General features: G+C 46.4%; 1 protein-coding gene and 1 pseudogene across 5 annotated transcripts in view; one reads left to right on the top strand and one right to left on the bottom strand.

Annotated features, from left to right (window-relative positions):
* The window catches only part of LOC137348943 (zinc finger protein 436-like), a 36,843-nt gene that overhangs the window by 9,586 nt on the left and 9,887 nt on the right, over positions 1 to 17,370 (top strand). For 2 of the 5 annotated variants that reach the window (XM_068014175.1, XM_068014174.1), the window contains exons 2-3: positions 10,441 to 10,667; positions 17,092 to 17,225. The gene's annotated coding sequence lies outside the window, so the exon portion shown is untranslated. Of the gene's footprint in view, positions 1 to 10,440; positions 10,668 to 15,766; positions 16,097 to 17,091; positions 17,226 to 17,370 lie in introns of those variants that run through there. The other 3 variants (XM_068014177.1, XM_068014173.1, XM_068014176.1) reach the window with 2 other exon arrangements.
* On the bottom strand, positions 3,077 to 3,184 carry LOC137349447 (U2 spliceosomal RNA; annotated as a pseudogene).

The following is a 17,370-nucleotide window of genomic DNA, read 5'->3' as shown; positions in this document are numbered from 1 at the left end:
TTGTAAATGAGGGTGATGATGCCTTTTCTCATGGATTCTGACATGCTACCGGCCAGGAGCATACTCTCGTATACTTCCAGCAGGTCCGGGCCGACCCAGTCCCACAGGGACGAGTACAACTCGACCGGTAAGCCGTCGCTCCCGGGAGTTTTACTCGCCTCGAAAGACTCGACGGCCTTTGTCAGCTCATCCAGAGTTAGCGGCTTGTCCAGTCCCTCCCTCCTGCTGTCATCTAGGACCTCTGTGATAGATGACAGGAAGGACTGGGAGGCTCTGCTGTCTGTGGGCTTCGCGTCATACAACCCAGCATAAAAGGATTTGCTGATCCTTAGTATGTCGGACTGCGAAGACGTTACCGAGCCATCTTCTTCCTTCAGGCTGCTGATAACAGAGCTCTCTCTGTGTACCTTTTGGAAGAAGTAACGCGAGCACGTCTCATCCTGCTCGATGGAGCGGACTCTGGACCGGAAGATGATCTTGGAGGCCTCCTTGGCAAAGAGCGAGGCCTGCTGGCTCTTCACCTCTTGGAGGTCCTCCTTGACCTCGACCCCCATTGACTGCAACCGGAGTAGATTTTGCATAATTTTCTGGAGTCGGGACAGTTCCCTCTGTCTCTCTCTCACCCTCTGAACACCTTTGTGGATAAAGAACCTCTTGATGTTCTCCTTGATCGCTTCCCACCAGTGAACTGGAGACTCAAAGAGGGGTTTCACGGTCCTCCAACCTTTGTAATCCCTTTTGAGTTCCTCAACGTTCTCTGGGGTTAGCAGTGTCGCATTGAGCTTCCACGTCCCTCTGCCAACCCGCTGGTCGTCCTGTAAGTGACAGTCGGCCAGTAAGAGGCAGTGGTCGGAGAAGAACACCGGCTTGACGTCGGTGGATCCGACCGTGACAGCACGGGACACAAACAGGAAGTCAATCCTGGAACGGGCAGACCCGTCCGATCTTGACCATGTGTATCTGCGCTGCGCTCCGTCTGCAGGTTTGCTGAAGACGTCGTGCAGTTTGGCATCCTTAACTGTTTCTACTAGGAATCTGGACGTAGCGTCCAGTTTGCTGTCGTCACTGCCGGATCGTCCAGCCGCATCGATGATGCAGTTTAAGTCACCGCCTAGGATGACCGGCCTGGACGTCGCCAGCAGCAGTGGGAGCTGCTGGAAGACGGTCAGCCGCTCGCTGCGTTGTACCGGGGCGTACACGTTGATCAACCGGAGCGGAGCGTTGTTGTACATCACGTCTGCTACGAGGAGGCGGCCGCCCACCACCTCCTTAACTTCGGAGATGGTGAAGTTACCTCCCCGCAGCAGAATACCCAGGCCGGAGGAACGGCAGTCATTACCCCCCGACCAGATCGATGGCCCGTGGGACCACCATCGCGACCACTGCCTGCAGGTGCTGAGGTGTGGTATTCCACACTCCTGCAGAAACAGTAGGTCGGCTTTGACCTTGGCAAGGTAATCCAAGGTTGAAACACATCGCGTAGTCGATTTAATGCTACGCACATTAATGGAAGCAATTCTTACACCCATTTTTTACTAAAAATTAGTTGTTGCTTCCCATACCATTTGTCCTCGCTAGTCCCAGTCCTTCCCCTTCGGGATGTTCCTGCATACCCATCGTATGCGCAAGCAGTTTCACGTTGGTTGGGCTCAGAAACCCCTCCTGATTTTTCATGCAGGGTTTGTGCCGCTCGGGTGACATCGGGGGGGTCTTGTAGGCAGAGAGGATTGGGTTGTCCTCAGCTGCTTCCATCTGTTCCTCCTCGAAAACATCACAGCTCCCGGTCTCCCGGAGCTCAGGTGCGCCAGACGTGTCTTTGCTCCCGGTGTCCCGGAGCTGAGATGCGTTGGCCACGTCGTTACGTGTGGTGCATTGGGGTTGGGGCATGCCGGGCCCATCACAGCTTCCAGTGCCCGGGGGCTGGGATGCCTTATCATCCATCTCGGAGTTCTGCCGCCTCTTTTGAAGGGGCTGTCGTTCCAGCATTTCCCCGTCCAGTGAAGAGGAGTTGTTGCAGTCTGATTCAGAAGAGAGCCTCCTCTTGCCACTGGTTTGGGTGGTGGCTTTGGGATGTTTTTTCTTTGTGGTTTTCCTCTGGACCACTTGCCACTGATCTGTTTGTCCATCTGCTGCCTCCTCCTCCATTGATTCTGTCTGTGGAGGAGGGGTTTCCGGGCGCTGGGTAGGTGCTGGGTCGTTGGTTTCAGCCGCCTCCCCTTCCTTCTCAGGTTGAAGTTCCTCACTGCGGAGAAGGTTGCTGGTCTCCTTTCGAACAGCGGACGCCTTCGTCGAACCTTCGCCCAGCCATTCCTTGGACCTTGCCGCCTGAGCATAGCTGAGACAACGTTTGGGGCAGGTCTTGTAGAGATGGCCTGCCGCACCGCACAAGTTGCAACACTTAGTCTGCTTACAGTCCTTGGTCTGATGGCCTTCCTCCTTGCAGTTCTTGCAAACAACCGTGCTGCAGTTGGCTGCCATGTGACCAGATTTGCCACAGGTGCGGCAAACTCTGGGCTGCCCAGCGTAGACCAAGAAGCCTCGACCTCCCCCGATAGCGAAGCTGGAGGGAGGGTGGATGATGGCTCCACTGGGATCTACCTTCAAGGTCACCTTGACCTGCCGCTTGCTGGTCCAGATCCCAAAGGGGTCCTTGACATCAGTGCTGCTGCCGGCCACCTCGACGTACCTGGCGAGAAAGGTGAGTACATCCACCACCGGAACATGGGGGTTGTAGAGGTGAATCGTCACCACCCGGTCCCGTTGTGACGGAAGCGTGAAGAGCGGCTCCGCTGTGAGGATCGACAGTGGCGCCCGGTCCCCTTTCTCCTTGAACGCCTTCAGGAACTTGATGCATCCCGCCACGTTCCGGAACGTCACGTCGAAGTATCCACTGCTGGGGAAATCCTGCAGGCAGAAGACGTCCGTCGCTTGAAATCCGCAGCAATCGAAGAGAATTTTCTTGATGAAGAAGGTGCGATCGACCGGTGCATCTCCTTCCTTGTCCTTCACGACCACCCGAACGGTGTTGCGCACTCCCTGGCCCGAAGCTCGAAAATTGGTTATAGCCATTTTACTCAAAGCTTCCCCAGGATCAAAAGGCAATGATCATGGTCTCTTCTCAATCAAATAAGCACTGATAAGAACAGATACTACACTTGATCTTAGCCAAAAGGCCGAAAGTTATAAACCAGCTGCACAGTCCCTGACACCAACCTCCTTCTGTCTGATATAACAGGATTAATTCATGACCTCAGAGTAAAGGCACCTCTAGGTAGCAGCGACCACAATATGATTGAATTTTACATCCAGTTTGAAAGAAGAATGAGTAAGACTAGTATTTAAAACATAAATGAGGGCAACTATGTCAGCATGAAAGCTGAGCTAGCTGAAGTGAACTGGATTACAAGGCTAGGAGATAGATGAATAGAGAAGTAGTGGCAGACATTCAAGGGGAAATTTCAGAATACTCAGGATAAGTATATTCCTGCTATAAAGAAAAATTCTAAGGGGAGAACCCACCTTCTCTGGTTAACTAAAGAAGTTAAGGATAGCATCAAACTTAAAGAAAAAGGCATATAATTGCGCAAAGATGAGTGGCAGGTCAGATGATTGGTCAGAATATAAAGAACGGCAGAGAGTGACAATAGGTAAATCAGGAGAAAGAAATTAGAGTATGAGAGGAAGTTAGCTAGAAATGTAAAAACGGATAGCAAGAGTTTCTGCAGGTATTTAAAAAGGAAAAGAGTAAGTAAAGTGACTGTTGGTCCTCTAGAGAGTGAGAATGGGGAGTTAATAGCTGATAATAAGGAAATGGCAGATGAAATGAACATAGAGGATACAAAAAACATTTCAGTAATAGCTGTAAATCAGGAGGTGGAAGGAAGAGAGGAACCTGGTGAAATTACAATCACCAGAGAAACGATACTGAGCAAACTGATGGAGCTGTGGACTGACAAGTCCCCAGGTCCTGGTGGGCTTCATCCGAGGGTCTTAAAAGAAGTGGCTAATGAGGTAGTAGATGCATTAGTGTTCAATGCCTACGCCATTTCCTCATTCCCCATGATGATTTCTCCTGTCTGTGCCTCTAAGGGACCAACATCCACTTCAGCTACTCTCTTCCTTTTTATGTACTTGTAAAAGCTCTTACAATCTGTTCTAATATTGTTGGCTAGTTTACTCTCATTCTAGTTTTTCCCTTTTTATCATCTTTTTAGTGACCCTTCGCTGGTTTCTAAATCACTCCAATCCTCAGACTTGCTACTATTTTTTGCAACATTGTAAGTCTCTTCTTTTAGTCTCATTCTCTCCTTAACTTCCTGAGTGAGCCACGGATGGGTCTTTCTTGACGGTTTTTATTTTTGAATGGAATGTACTTTTGTTGAACCCTTTTGAAATGTTTCCGACTGTTCATTTATCGCCATAACTTCCAGTCTATTTACCCAATTAACCTTAGTCAGTTCTCCTCTCGTACCTTCGTAATTGGCTTTAAGTCTAAGATTGTAGTTTGTGATTGAAATGTGTCACTTTCAAACTTAACATGAAATTTAATTGTATTCTGATCACTATTTCCCAGTGGATCTTTTACTATATCATTGCTTATTAACCCTGCTTCATTATACAATACGAGATCTAAGATAGCTTTATCCCTAAAAGGAAAGGAAAATACTGGAAATCTGAAATAAAAACAAGAAATGCTGGAAATACTCAGCAGGTCTGCCAGCATCTGTGGAGAAAGAAGCAGAGTTAACGTTTCAGGTCAGTGACTTTTCATCAGAACTGAGATAAGAAAGTCATGGAGCACAGTTGTTCTCTGTGACCCTCTGTCTTATCAAGACCATCACCTTTGTTATCTCTTGCCCCACCCCCGCTTTATTTGCTTAAAACCTATTCCATTTCTAACATTTGCCAGTTCTGATGAAGGGTCACAGACTGAAACGTTAACTCTGCTTCTCTCTCCACAGATGCTGCCGGACCTGCTCTGTTTGGGTGCAATGTGTCCACCCTGTACAGGTCCCAGCTCCCCCAGAGTGGCACATTGGCGCAGTGGTTAGCACCGCAGCCTCACAGCTCCAGGGTCCTGGGTTCAATTCTGGGTACTGCCTGTGCGGAGTTTGCAAGTTCTCCCTGTGACCGCGTAGGTTTTCGCCGGGTGCTCCGGTTTCCTCCCACCGCCAAAGGTTTGCAGGTGATGGTAAATTGGCCCCAGTGTAGGTAGGTGGTAGGGAATATGGGATTACTGTTGGGTTAGTATAAATGGGTGGTTCTTGGCACAGACTCGGTGGGCCGAAGGGCCTGTTTCAGTGCTGTATCTCTAAATAAATAAACTGTGATCCCAATGTTCCAAGAACCTAAAGCCCTCCCTCCTGCACCATCTGTCCAGCCACTCCTATTTCTATACTTATTTTCACGTTTTTTGGGATTTTCTTCTCCCTGCTGCTTTCACATGCGTTCAAGTCTTCTGAAGAAGGAATTTTCCTCCACACACGATCAGGGGGCAGGTTGTTCAACCTTGCACGTCTAAGAGCGAAGTCCAAAGTACGGAAAGTCCTCATCAGGGAACTCCTCTTTGCTGATGATGCTGCTTTAACATCTCACACCTAAGAGTGCCTGCAGAGTCTCATCGACAGGTTTGCGGCTGCCTGTAATGAATTTGGCCTAACCATCAGCCTCAAGAAAGCGAACATCATGGGGCAGGACGTCAGAAATGCTCCATCCATCAATATTGGCGACCACGCTCTGGAAGTGGTTCAAGAGTTCACGTACCTAGGCTCAACTATCACCAGTAACCTGTCTCTAGATACAGAAATCAACAAGCGCATGGGAAAGGCTTCCACTGCTATGTCCAGACCGGCTAAGAGAGTGCGGGAAAATGGCGCACTGACACGGAACACAAAAGTCCGAGTGTATCAGGCCTGTGTCCTCAGTATCTTGCTCTATGGCAGCGAGGCCTGGACAACGTATGTCAGCCAAGAGCGACGTCTCAATTCATTCCATCTTCGCTGCCTCCGGAGAATACTTGGCATCAGGTGGCAGGACCGTATCTCCAACACAGAAGTACTTGAGGCGGCCAACATCCCCAGCTTATACACACTACTGAGTCAGCGGCGCTTGAGATGGCTTGGCCATGTGAGCCGCATGGAAGATGGCAGGATCCCCAAAGACACATTGTACAGCGAGCTCGCCACTGGTATCAGATCCACCGGCCATCCATGTCTCCGCTTGAAAGACGTCTGCAAACGCAACATGAAGTCCTGTGACATTGATCACAAGTCGTGGGAGTCAGTTGCCAGCGTTCGCCAGAGCTGGCGGGCAGCCATAAAGGCGGGGCTAAAGTGTGGTGAGTCGAAGAGACTTAGCAATTGGCAGGATAAAAGACAAAAGTGCAAGGGGAGAGCCAACTGTGTAACAGCGGCGACAATCAAATTTTTCTGCAGCACCTGTGGAAGAGCCTGTTACTCGAGAATTGGCCTTTATAGCCACTCCAGACGCTGCTCCACAAACCACTGACCACCTCTAGGCGCTTACCCATTGTCTCTCGAGACAAGGAGGCGAAAGAAGAAGAAGAAGAAGAACTGGGAGTGATCTGGAGATTACTACTTTTGAGGTCCTGCTTGCTAGTTTCTTTCCGAGCTCCCTAAATTCTGCCTGGAGAACCTCACCTGTCTTTCTACCTATGTTCTTAGTACCAATATGGACTACGACTGCTAGCTGTTCACCATCCCCCCAACCCCCTCTCCCTCAGGTGCTCTGCAGCTGCTCAGTGACATCCTTGACCCTGGCACTAGGGAAGCAACATACCAACCTGTATTCGCATCTACAGCCATAGAAATGCCTGTCCATTCCCCTGACTATCGAATCTCCTATCACTATTGCTTTTCCAATCTTCCTCCTGCCCCCCTGTACAGCTGACCCAGCCGTGGTGCCAATGATTAAAATCTGGCTGCACATTTCAGAGGAACCATCACTCTCACCATTATTCAGAATGGATTACTGGTTTGTGAGCGGGATACTCTCGGGACTCCTGCACTACTTGCTTGGTCCTTCTTGACCATCTGGCGGTCATCCATTCCCTCTCTGCCTGCATACATTTAAGCTGCGGAGTGACCACATCTATATCCACAAAACTCTCAGTCTCACGGAAGTACCACAGTGACGTCAATTGCTGCTCAGGCTCTGAAACCCAGAGCTCGAGCTGCAGCAGCTGACGGCACTTCCTGAAAAGGAGATGAGAAGATCCTGGAGTTCCCACATGGAGCAGGATGTGCACTCCACGAGTCTGAGCTGCCCTGCAGTGCCTCCATTTATTAGACCAACATAAATAAAAAAAAAGTCTCCCCAGCTGCTCACCAATCAGCTGCTTTCCCCGTGCTGACATCAGTTTATTTTGTAGGGGGGGTTAACTAAAATGTTTTTACTTTACTTTTATTATGTAAAAACCTTAAGTTTTAGTTTACTGAAAAATTCTGACTTCTTGGTTTAACTATCCCCTATTATTTAATTTTTAACTTCATCCCCTAGATCTGATTGATTAACTGAGCACTGATTTTAATTATCTGATAAATTATAAAATCCACTTTCAAATCTGATTTCAGAGTCGAGTGTCAGCAAGTTTAATAAATTAAGAAATATAAGCTGAGCAGATTCTCTGTCCTCTACCGTATCTTATATTGATCTGTCAATCAGAGTAAACACAGAAGTCTGCGTGTACACAGTCACTTACACAAGGTCAGCCCGCTGGTTGGAACCTCGGGTGCCCTGAGCTTGATCTCCAGTGTCTCCAGTCCCGATTGCCCCCTTACAGCAGTATCACCTCACTGTTATACCCAGCTCTGGCACTTGAATCTGCATTGTCTTCTGTGCTGGGTTTTGGCAGGAAGTGAGGAAAAGACAGCTGGAATTTCTCTAATCTGTGATTTACAAGGACACATTCCCTGGTTCCCAGCAGTTACTTTTCTTCAGTAATTTTCTCATTATCTCTAAACTACCCTGCTCACTGTTAATTCTGTTATTTCTTATAGTTTCACAATAATAGGTACAAACATCACACATTATAATCTAATCTATTCCTCACTCTGGTTTAAGTTTATGTTGTGGTTAATAACAGACAAACCCTGATCTGATTAGTTTCCAATGAGTCGATTCTTTGGAATGGAATGTCTTATCAGTGTTGCCATGGTGACCTGTCTGCAGTGAGGAGGCTGTTTGAGTTTCTAACTCAGACTAAACTTCTCTTTTCCAGAATACACATTCTATCAGACATTTTCTGTCAATGTATTTTAAACATGTTATGTTAATATCTCTAAACCCTACAAGCAGTTCAGATACACAAATCTTTAAAACAGGGTAGACAAGTTGATAAAGTGGTTAAAAAGCACTCGGTTTTATAATTAGGGGTGTTGAGTGCAAAAGGGCAGAGGTCATGTAAACCTGTACAAATCATTGGTTAGACTGCAGTTTGAATACTGGGTCAGGTTTTGGACATCTTACACCAGGAAGGATGTCAAGGCCATGGAGAGGGTGCAGAAGAGATTCACTGAGATGATACCAGGGAAGAGAGGTTTTAGTTATCAGGAGAGATTAGAGAAACTGGGGCTCTTTTCATTAGAACAAAGGGTCACTGGAGATCTGAGGGAGGAGTTCAAAACTTCATCAGGTAAATGAGGAAAAACTATTTCCACTAGTCAGTGAGTCAGTAACTAGAGGACATCAAATTCAATCATCACCAAAAGACTCAGACCCAGGGATGAAATATCAAGCAGACTGTGCAAAAATGTTCGGGACACTCATAGTCCCTCTGGATCTGTGCCTGGCGAGAATTTTATTGCCCATCCCTAATTGCCCTTGAGCTGGTGGTGATGAGCTGCCTGCAACTTGCTAGGTTATTTCAAAGGGCAGTTCAGAGTCAACCACATTGGTGGGATTTAAACTCTTCTCCAGAGCACTATCCCGGGCCTCTGGATTACTAGTCCAGGAACATGACAACCATGTTACCGTTACCCATAAAACTGATGATGGGCTTCTCTTATCTTTGGGTTAAATGTTGTTCTCATCAATTTGATGGATGTCAGAGATGGGGAATGAGGCATTCTGAGCACTGAGTGCCTGCTTTAGGCCGTCTCTAATCAGTTGTACCATGTGTTAGATATGGAGTAAAGCTCCCTCTATACTGTCCCCATCAAACACTCCCAGGACAGGTACTGCGCAGGTTAGATACAAAGTAAAGCTCCTTTTACACTGTACTATTAAACCCTCCTAGGGCAGGTACTGCACAGGTTAGATACAAAGTAAAGCTCCCTTTACACTGTCCCATTAAACCCTCATAGGTCAGGTACAGAGTAAAGCTTTCTCAAAAATGTACCTCTCCTCCCCTGAAGGTGCTGACACTGGCTGGATTCAGCTCTCCACCCACTGGTTCCCCCCCCCCCCCCCTCTCCTCTGCTTAAGCTGTTGACTGTGGCTGGGTTTACTTCTACACTCACTGATTCCCCCCTCTCTCCTCTGCTGAAGGTGCTGCCTCTGGTAGGGTTAAGTTCTACACTCACTGATTCCCCTCTCTCTTCTGAATAATCACGGTTTTCAGATTGGGCCTAAGCCACACTCGGAGTTTGTGAAGCCTCCGTCTTCCCTGGATCCCAAGGTCAAGAGAAAGGTGTTTAGGGTTATGGTGCAAATTAGGGTATAGGTCACAGATTAGCCACAATCTCAGTGAATGGTGGAACAGACCTGAGGGACTGAGTGGGCTACTTCTGTTTGTATGTTCAAATAACTGACAGAATGAATATGATTCAGTCCAGGCTGTGATTAACAGCAGTAAAAACAGCAGAATCCAACCCATGCAGTCACATGTGAAATCTCTGGTGTTTCAGCAGGGTGAATGATCGAGTGAATCCCTTGCCACACATGAAGCATGTGAAGGGCCTCACTCTAGTGTAAACTGGCTGGTGTCTCAGAAGCTCAGATGAATTCATGAATCCCTTCCAACACGCTGAGCAGCTGAATGGTCTCTCCCCTGTGTGAACCTGCTGGTGTCTCAGAATCCATTCCCACACACGGAGCAGGTAAACTGCCTCTCCCCAGTGCGACTGTGTTGGTGTGTCAGCAGTTCATTTCTGCTTTTAAAGCTCTTCTCACAGTCAGAACATTTAAAAGGTTTCTGATCTGAGTGAATATGCTGGTGTTTCACCAAGATAGATAAAGTAGTGAAACCCTTGCCACGTTCAGTGCAGGTGAATGGTCTCTGTGCCCTGTGTGAAATTGCTGGTGTGTTTGGAGGTTGGACAATAGAGTGAATCCCTTCGCACACGTGGAGCAGGTGAACGGCTTTTCCCTAGTGTGACTGCACCAATGTGTTTCCAGTTTGGATGGGTAATCGAATCTCTTCCCACAGTCCTCACATTTCCATGGTCTCTCCATGATTCAGTTGTCCTTGTGTTTCTCCAGGTTGGATGATCAGCCGAAATCTTTTCCAAACACTGAACACTTATCTTCCAGGAGAGCAGCGTACAGGAGCGGACCTGTGGGAGGAACACTGCGGATAAATACAGCCCGAGAATCACGGCCGAGAGGACTTACCTTCCGGGAGAGCAGCGGAGAGGAGTCCAGGCACACCGGAGTTTGAAAACAACGTGAGCGGTGATGTCACAGGAAAGCTGCAAGGTGATTTGTTGGTGAGTAACTGTTGTTAGGGAATAACTCTGAATAGTTGGGTTAGTACACTCCTGCTCCTGTGTGTAAATAGCTTAATAATAAGGAACAAGTGAGTAGCTGCGTTTTTTTGAGAAAGGTTTATTTTAACTAGTGAACTGTATTGATTTTTAGTGGGATTTATCCGTACTAGTAAGATTTTATTAATAATTCTAAGCTGTTGTAGTATTGGTAAGTTTTTTTTTAAGCAGTAGCAAAGGGTCAACTAATAAATAAAAGAATGGCAGTGTTGCTTCAACCTTGAGAGTGCACCTCCTGTGCTAGGTGGGAGCTCCAGGATGCTTCTCGTATCCTGGAGAACCATTTGTGCAGGACGTGTTGTTAATTAAAGCAGCTTGAGTTCTGGGATTTGGAACTTGAGTGGCAGCTGGCGACACTGCATTTATGAGGATGAAAGTTAAGTGGATAGCAAGTTTATAGATGTGGTCACCCCACAGCTTAAGAGTATGCAGGGAGAGAGGGAATGGGTGACCACAGCCAAAAAGAATTAGGCAGGTAGTGCAGGAGACCCCTGTGTGCAACTCACTCTGCAACAGGTATTCAGTTCTGAACACTGAGGAAAGTGATGCTTCACCTGGGGAGTGCAGCCAGAGCCAAGTACATGGCACCACGGTGGCTCAGCTGTACAGGGGGGTACAGGGAAGACTGGAAGAGCCATAGTGATAGGTGATTCGATAGTCGGGAAACAAACAGGAGTTTCTGTGAATCCAGGATGCTGTGTTGCCGCCCTGGTGCCAGGGTCAAGGATGTCACTGAATGGCTGCAGATCATCCTGAATGGGGAGGGTGAACAGCCAGCAGTCGTGGTCCACATCGGAACCAACGACATAGGTAGAAAGAAGGATGGGTCTTGCAGTCAGACTTTAGGGAGCTAGGTAAGAAATTAGCAAGCAGGGCCTCAAAAGTAGTAGTCTCCGGATTACTCCCAATGTCTCACACAAGTGAGTATAAAAATATAAGGATAAGACAGATGAATGTGTGGCTGAAAAGATAGTGCAGGAAGGAGGGCTTCAGATTCCTGGGACGGGCTCTGGGGGAGATGAGGGCTATACAGACCAGATGGGTTGCACTTATACAGAGCCGGGACTGAGAGTCCTTGCGGGACATTTTGCTAGTGTTGTTGGGGAGGGTTTAAACTAGTTTGTCAGGGGGATGGGGACGTGAGGGTAGACTCAGCTGGGACAAAATCAGAAATTAAAATGGAAGGTGGAAAATTAATGGATGAATCTGGAAGACAGAGGAAATAAAGGTTAGAAGATAATAAAAGAAAGAGTTTGGCAGTGCTCAAGGTTATTTATTTCAATGCACAGAGTATAGCAAATAAAGCAGATGCGCTGAGGGCACAGATGGACACGCGGCAGTGTGATATCACAGCTATTACAGAAACATGGCTTGAGGAGGGACAGGAATGGCAGCTTAATGTTCCTGGTTACAGGGTTTTCAGACACGATAGGGAGGGGGATAAGAAAGGAGGGGCAGTGGCAATTTATGTCAAGGAAACTTTTACAGCTGTGAGGAGGGATGATATGTTGGAAGGTTCATCAAATGAGGCCATATGGATTGAGCTAAGGAACAAAAAAGGGGCAATCACACTGCTGGGAGTGAACTGTAGACCCCCAAACAGTCAGTAGGAGATAGAAGAGTAGATATGGAGGCAAAAAATCTCTCAGAAGTATAAGAACAATAGGGCAGTAATAGGGCATTTTAATTACCCCAATATTAACTGGGATAGTTTTAGTGTGAAAGGAATTGAGGGAGCAGAATTTTTGAGGTGCATTCAGGAGAACTTTGTGTCCAGTATGTAGCAAGTCCAACAAGAGGGTGCAGTTTTAGACTTAGGTTTAGGAATGAAGATGGGCAGGTGGAAGGAGTGGCAGTGGGAGAGCATTTTGGCGGTAGTGATTATAATTTAGTCAGTTTTAATGTAATTATGGAAAGGACAAGAACAGGAGTTACAGTTCTCAATTAGGGCAAGGCCAATTTTGCTAAGCTGAGGAGTGATTTAGTGAAAGTGGACTGGAAACAGCTACTTGAAGGTAAATCCGTGTCAGAACAGTGGGAGGCATTCAAAGGGGAGATTCAAGGGGTTCAGGGTAAACATGTTCCCACAAAGAAAAAGGGTGAGGCGGCCAAATCTAGAGCCTCATGGATGTCAAGGAGCCTACAGGGTAAGATAAGGCAGAAAAGGAAAGTTTATGTCCGACATCGTGAATTCAATACTGCAGAAAACCGAGAGGAGTATAGAAAGTGGAGGGGTGAAATCAAAAAGGAAATTAAGAAAGCAAAGAGAGGGCATGAAAGACTATTGGCAATCAAAATCAAGGTGAACTCAAAGATGTTTTATCAATACATTAAGAGTAAGAGGATAACTAAGGAGAGAGTAGGGCCCATAAAAGTCCAAAAAGGCAACCTATGTGTAGGAGCGGAAGATATTGGTATGGTTCTTAATGAATACCTTGATGTGTCTTCACAAAAGAGGGGGACGATGCAAATATTGTAGTTAAGGAGGACGTGTTTAGTTTAGTTTAGTTTAGAGATAAAGCACTGAAACAGGCCCTTCGGTCCACCGAGTCTGTGCCGACCATCAACCACCCATTTATACTAATCCTACACTAATTCCATATTCCTACCACATCCCCACCTGTCCCTATATTTCCCTACCACACTAGGGGCAATTGCTAATGGCCAATTTACCTATCAACCTGGGATTAGCATCCTTGAAAGTTGATAAATCACAAGGGCCAGATGAAATGTACCCTAGGCTGTTAAAAGAAGCAAGAGAAGAAGTAACAGAGAGGGTCTGACCATCATTTTCCAGTCCTTGCTGGATAAAGGTATGGTGCCAGAGGATTGAAGAATTGTACCTCTATTTAAAAAGGGAGCGAAGGATAGACCAAATAATTACAGGCCAGTCAGTCTAACCTCAGTAGTGGGCAATTTATTAGCATCTATTCTGAGAGACAGGATAAACTGTCACTTAGAATGGTACAGGTTAATCAAGGAGAGTCAGCATAGATTTGTTAGAGGAAAATCCTGTTTGACCAACTTCATCAAGTTTTTCTGAAAAGTAACAAGATTGATGAGGGTAGCGCAGTTGATGCGGTCTACATGGATTTTAGCAAGGCTTTGACAAGGTCCCACATGGCAGACTAGTTTTAAAAAAAAAAAAATCCCATGGGATCCAGGGAAATGCAGCAAGGTGGATACAGAATTGGCTCAGTGGCAGGAAACAAAGGGTAATTGTTGCTGGCTGTTTTAGCGACTGGAGGGCTGTTTCCAGTGGCGTTCCACGGGGCTCAGTACTGGGTCCCCTGCTTTTTGTGGTGTATTTTAACGATTTGGACGTAAATGTTGGGGGCATGATCAAGACGTTTGTGGATGACACAAAGATTGGCCATGTGGTAGATAGTGAGGAGGATAGCTGTAGGCTGCAAGAAGATATTGATGGTGTGGTCAGATGGGCAGAAAAGTGACAAATGTAATTCAACTTGGGGAAGTGTTAAGTGATGCATTTGGGGAGGTCAAACAAGGCAAAGGAATACAGAACTAATGGGAAAATACTGAGAGGTGTAGAGGAAGTGGGGAACCTTGGAGTGAATGTCCACAGATCCCTGAAGGTAGCAGGACATGTCTATAAGGTGGTTAAGAAGGCATATGGAATCCTTTCCTTTCTTAGCCGAGGTATTGAATACAAGAGCAGGGAGGTTATGCTGGAACTGTGGAGTTGAAGGGCCTATTTACCTGAGCAGAGAGATCAGTGATGAGGGGGCATAGATTTAAAGTGATTGGTAGAAAAATTAGAGCAGAGATGAGAAAATACTTTTTATATAAATATAAACCCAGAGGGTGGTGATGGTCTGGAATTCTCTGCCTGAAAGGGTAGTTGAGGCAGAAACCCTCAACTGATTCAAAAGGAGTCTGAATATGCACCTCAAGTGCCGTATGCTGCAGGGGTACAGACCAAATGCTGGAAGGTGGGATTAGAATAGGTGGGTCGTTTTTCGGCTGGCACAGATACGATGGGCCAAGTGGCCCCTTTCTGTGCCTTAAACTTTCTATGATTCTAACACAAGTACAGATTCTCCAAGATGAAAATGTACAATTTTTTCAGGCTGTAAAAGTGGTTAAAGTTGTTTCCATAGTCAATACACTGAAACACTCTCACTCAGCTGTGTGCGCCTCAGTGCTTTTCCAGTCACGCTGATGTTTTTAATCTTTTTCCACAGACAGATTAAATAAACATTTATTTTTGCATATTCAAAGGCCAATGATATTAATGTCATGATGAATTGAGTGACTCTGTTGGATCTTGATGTGCTGTTTAATTTGAGTTTCCCATCTGCCCCATGAAATATCCTGTAAAATGAATTTAAAGCAGGAAAGAGGGTGTGTGAGAGAGAACAGAAACACAAATGTGAAATGGACCTTAATGAAATGGAAATTTGTGGGGCTGGCACTCGAAAAAAAATGACTGAAAGCTGTCAGATTGTCATTAAAAACCCACATCCCAAGAATTATTTTTAAAGATCTGTATATGTAAAATGGATTAAAGTATCTACATAAATACTTATGCCTAAAACAATACTCTTTTACACAACGGACAGTACCTTTTTAACAAACCGAATGTTCCCTTGTATATACTGCCCTTGACAGGCCGAACATTTGAAATCGTTGGGCCCCACTGAGCTCAGAAGTACTTGGGATTAGAACAAACTACTACTCCTCCATCTCCATTCCAGTTTAGCATAAATCTATCTATTTCAGCATTAAATATGCTCAACGATGGATCATCCACAAATCACTGGGTAGAGGATTCCAAAGATAATAACATAAAAGATAACAAAAATAAAAAGAGAAAAAACTGGAAATAAGTCGAGCAGTATCTGTGGACAGAGTAACAGTCAACGTTTGTTTGCTTTCCATCAGCCTGCTGACCAATGGCGGCTGCTGCTCCCACAATTCCCTGTGACCCAGAAACCGGTCTACCCATAGCGCTTTCCCCGTCCGCTGGGAGTGCGCATGCTTCCCAAGGCCAGGCGCGGGGCATTGTGGGTGGCCTTCGTCTTGTCCTTTGTTGCGAGTCAGACTCGGTGGAAACGGGAGAAGAAACCGGGGAGCAGCGGGTAGGTTGGGGGAGGCGCTGCACCATCGGCTTAATGGTTTCTCTCCCTGCCCCGGGGCCCTTGCCGCACGTCTACCGAGTCCCGCGGCTCTGATTTGGGTCCTGAGAGTAGATGCCGCTTAGACCAACTCGACCTCGGTCAACACCCTGCAGCCACACAGCGCATGCTCCGCGCAGATCGACGGACTCCGGGGGCGGAGCGTTACCGCGCCTGCGCATTGCTGCCCCAGTGATGGAGCTATGACGTATTCTGGCGTGCGGAGCATTCTGGGTACGATATTCCGCCATTTGTGTTCAACAGACTGGAGGGCAAGTTCAAGGCCATAATCATTGAAAAATCAATTGGTCTAAAAAAGTGGATATTACTAACTCCCATTACCTACCGGCGTTGTGCAAGATTATCGTGTACTCCTTTGCTTTGTTTGGGGACGTCAAACAAGGCAAAGGAATTCAAGATTAATGGGAAAATACTGAGAAGTGTAGAGAAAGTGAGGGACCTTAGAGTGAATGTCCACAGATCCCTGAAGGTAGCAGGACAGTTCGATAATAGCTGAGGTATAGAATACAAGAGCAGGGAGGTTATGCTGGAACCGTATAACTCATTGGTTAGGCCACAACTTGAGTGGTGTGTGCAGTTCTGGTCACCTCATTACAGAAAGGATGTAATTGCACCAGCAATGATACAGAGGAGATTTACGAGGATGTTGCCAGGACTGGAAAAATGCAGCTATGAGGAAAGATTGGATAGGCTGGGGTTGTTCTCCTTGGAACAGAGAAGGCTGAGGGGAGATCTGATTGAGATGTACAAAATTTTGGGGGGCCTGGATAGAGTGGAGGTGAAGGGTCTATTCCACTTAGCAGAGAGGTCATAGATTTAAAGTGATTGATAGAAAAATTAGAGCGGAAAGGAGGAAATACTTTTTCACCCAGAGGGTGGTGGGGGTTTGAAACTCGCTGCCTGAAAGGGTAGTTGAGGCAGAAACCCTCAACTAATTCTAAAGGGAGTTTGGATATGCACCTCAAGTGCTGTAATCTGCAGGGCTATGGACCAAATGCAGGAAGGTGGGATTAAAATTGGTGGATTGTTTTTCGGCCGGCACAGACACGATGGGCCAAGTGCCCTCTTTCTGTGCTTAAATTTTCTATGATTATATCATTTGCAACATTTGATTTGATTTATGAATGATTTAGTGTACAAATTGAATCAGGTTTCTGCAGTTGTATTTACCAACATAGATTAATGGTCTAATTTTTTCTTCCTCTGAGCCCCTGAACTTAGCAGCGATTGATTGCCTTCAAAACCAACAGGAAGAGAACTCAGAGGCCAGAGAGCCAAGGGAGGAGTGTGTTCTGTAACCAGTCGTGGAGTTTGAGGACTTGAAACTGAGCTGGCCAGGCAGGTGAGTCAATATGAACCCCTGTTAAACAATTTATCTTTACCAACTTAAACCAAGATTTCTTTTGTCAACAAAACAGTTTAACATTTGTCAATATTTTGTTTTCCTATTCTGAGTTTCAGACACTTCAGTGTCAAGAGGAACAGGT

This window comes from Heterodontus francisci, chromosome 34 (genome assembly GCF_036365525.1).
Source record: "Heterodontus francisci isolate sHetFra1 chromosome 34, sHetFra1.hap1, whole genome shotgun sequence".
In the NCBI taxonomy this organism is placed as follows: Eukaryota; Metazoa; Chordata; class Chondrichthyes; order Heterodontiformes; family Heterodontidae; genus Heterodontus; species Heterodontus francisci.
This window is presented reverse-complemented; position numbering and strand designations above follow the sequence as displayed.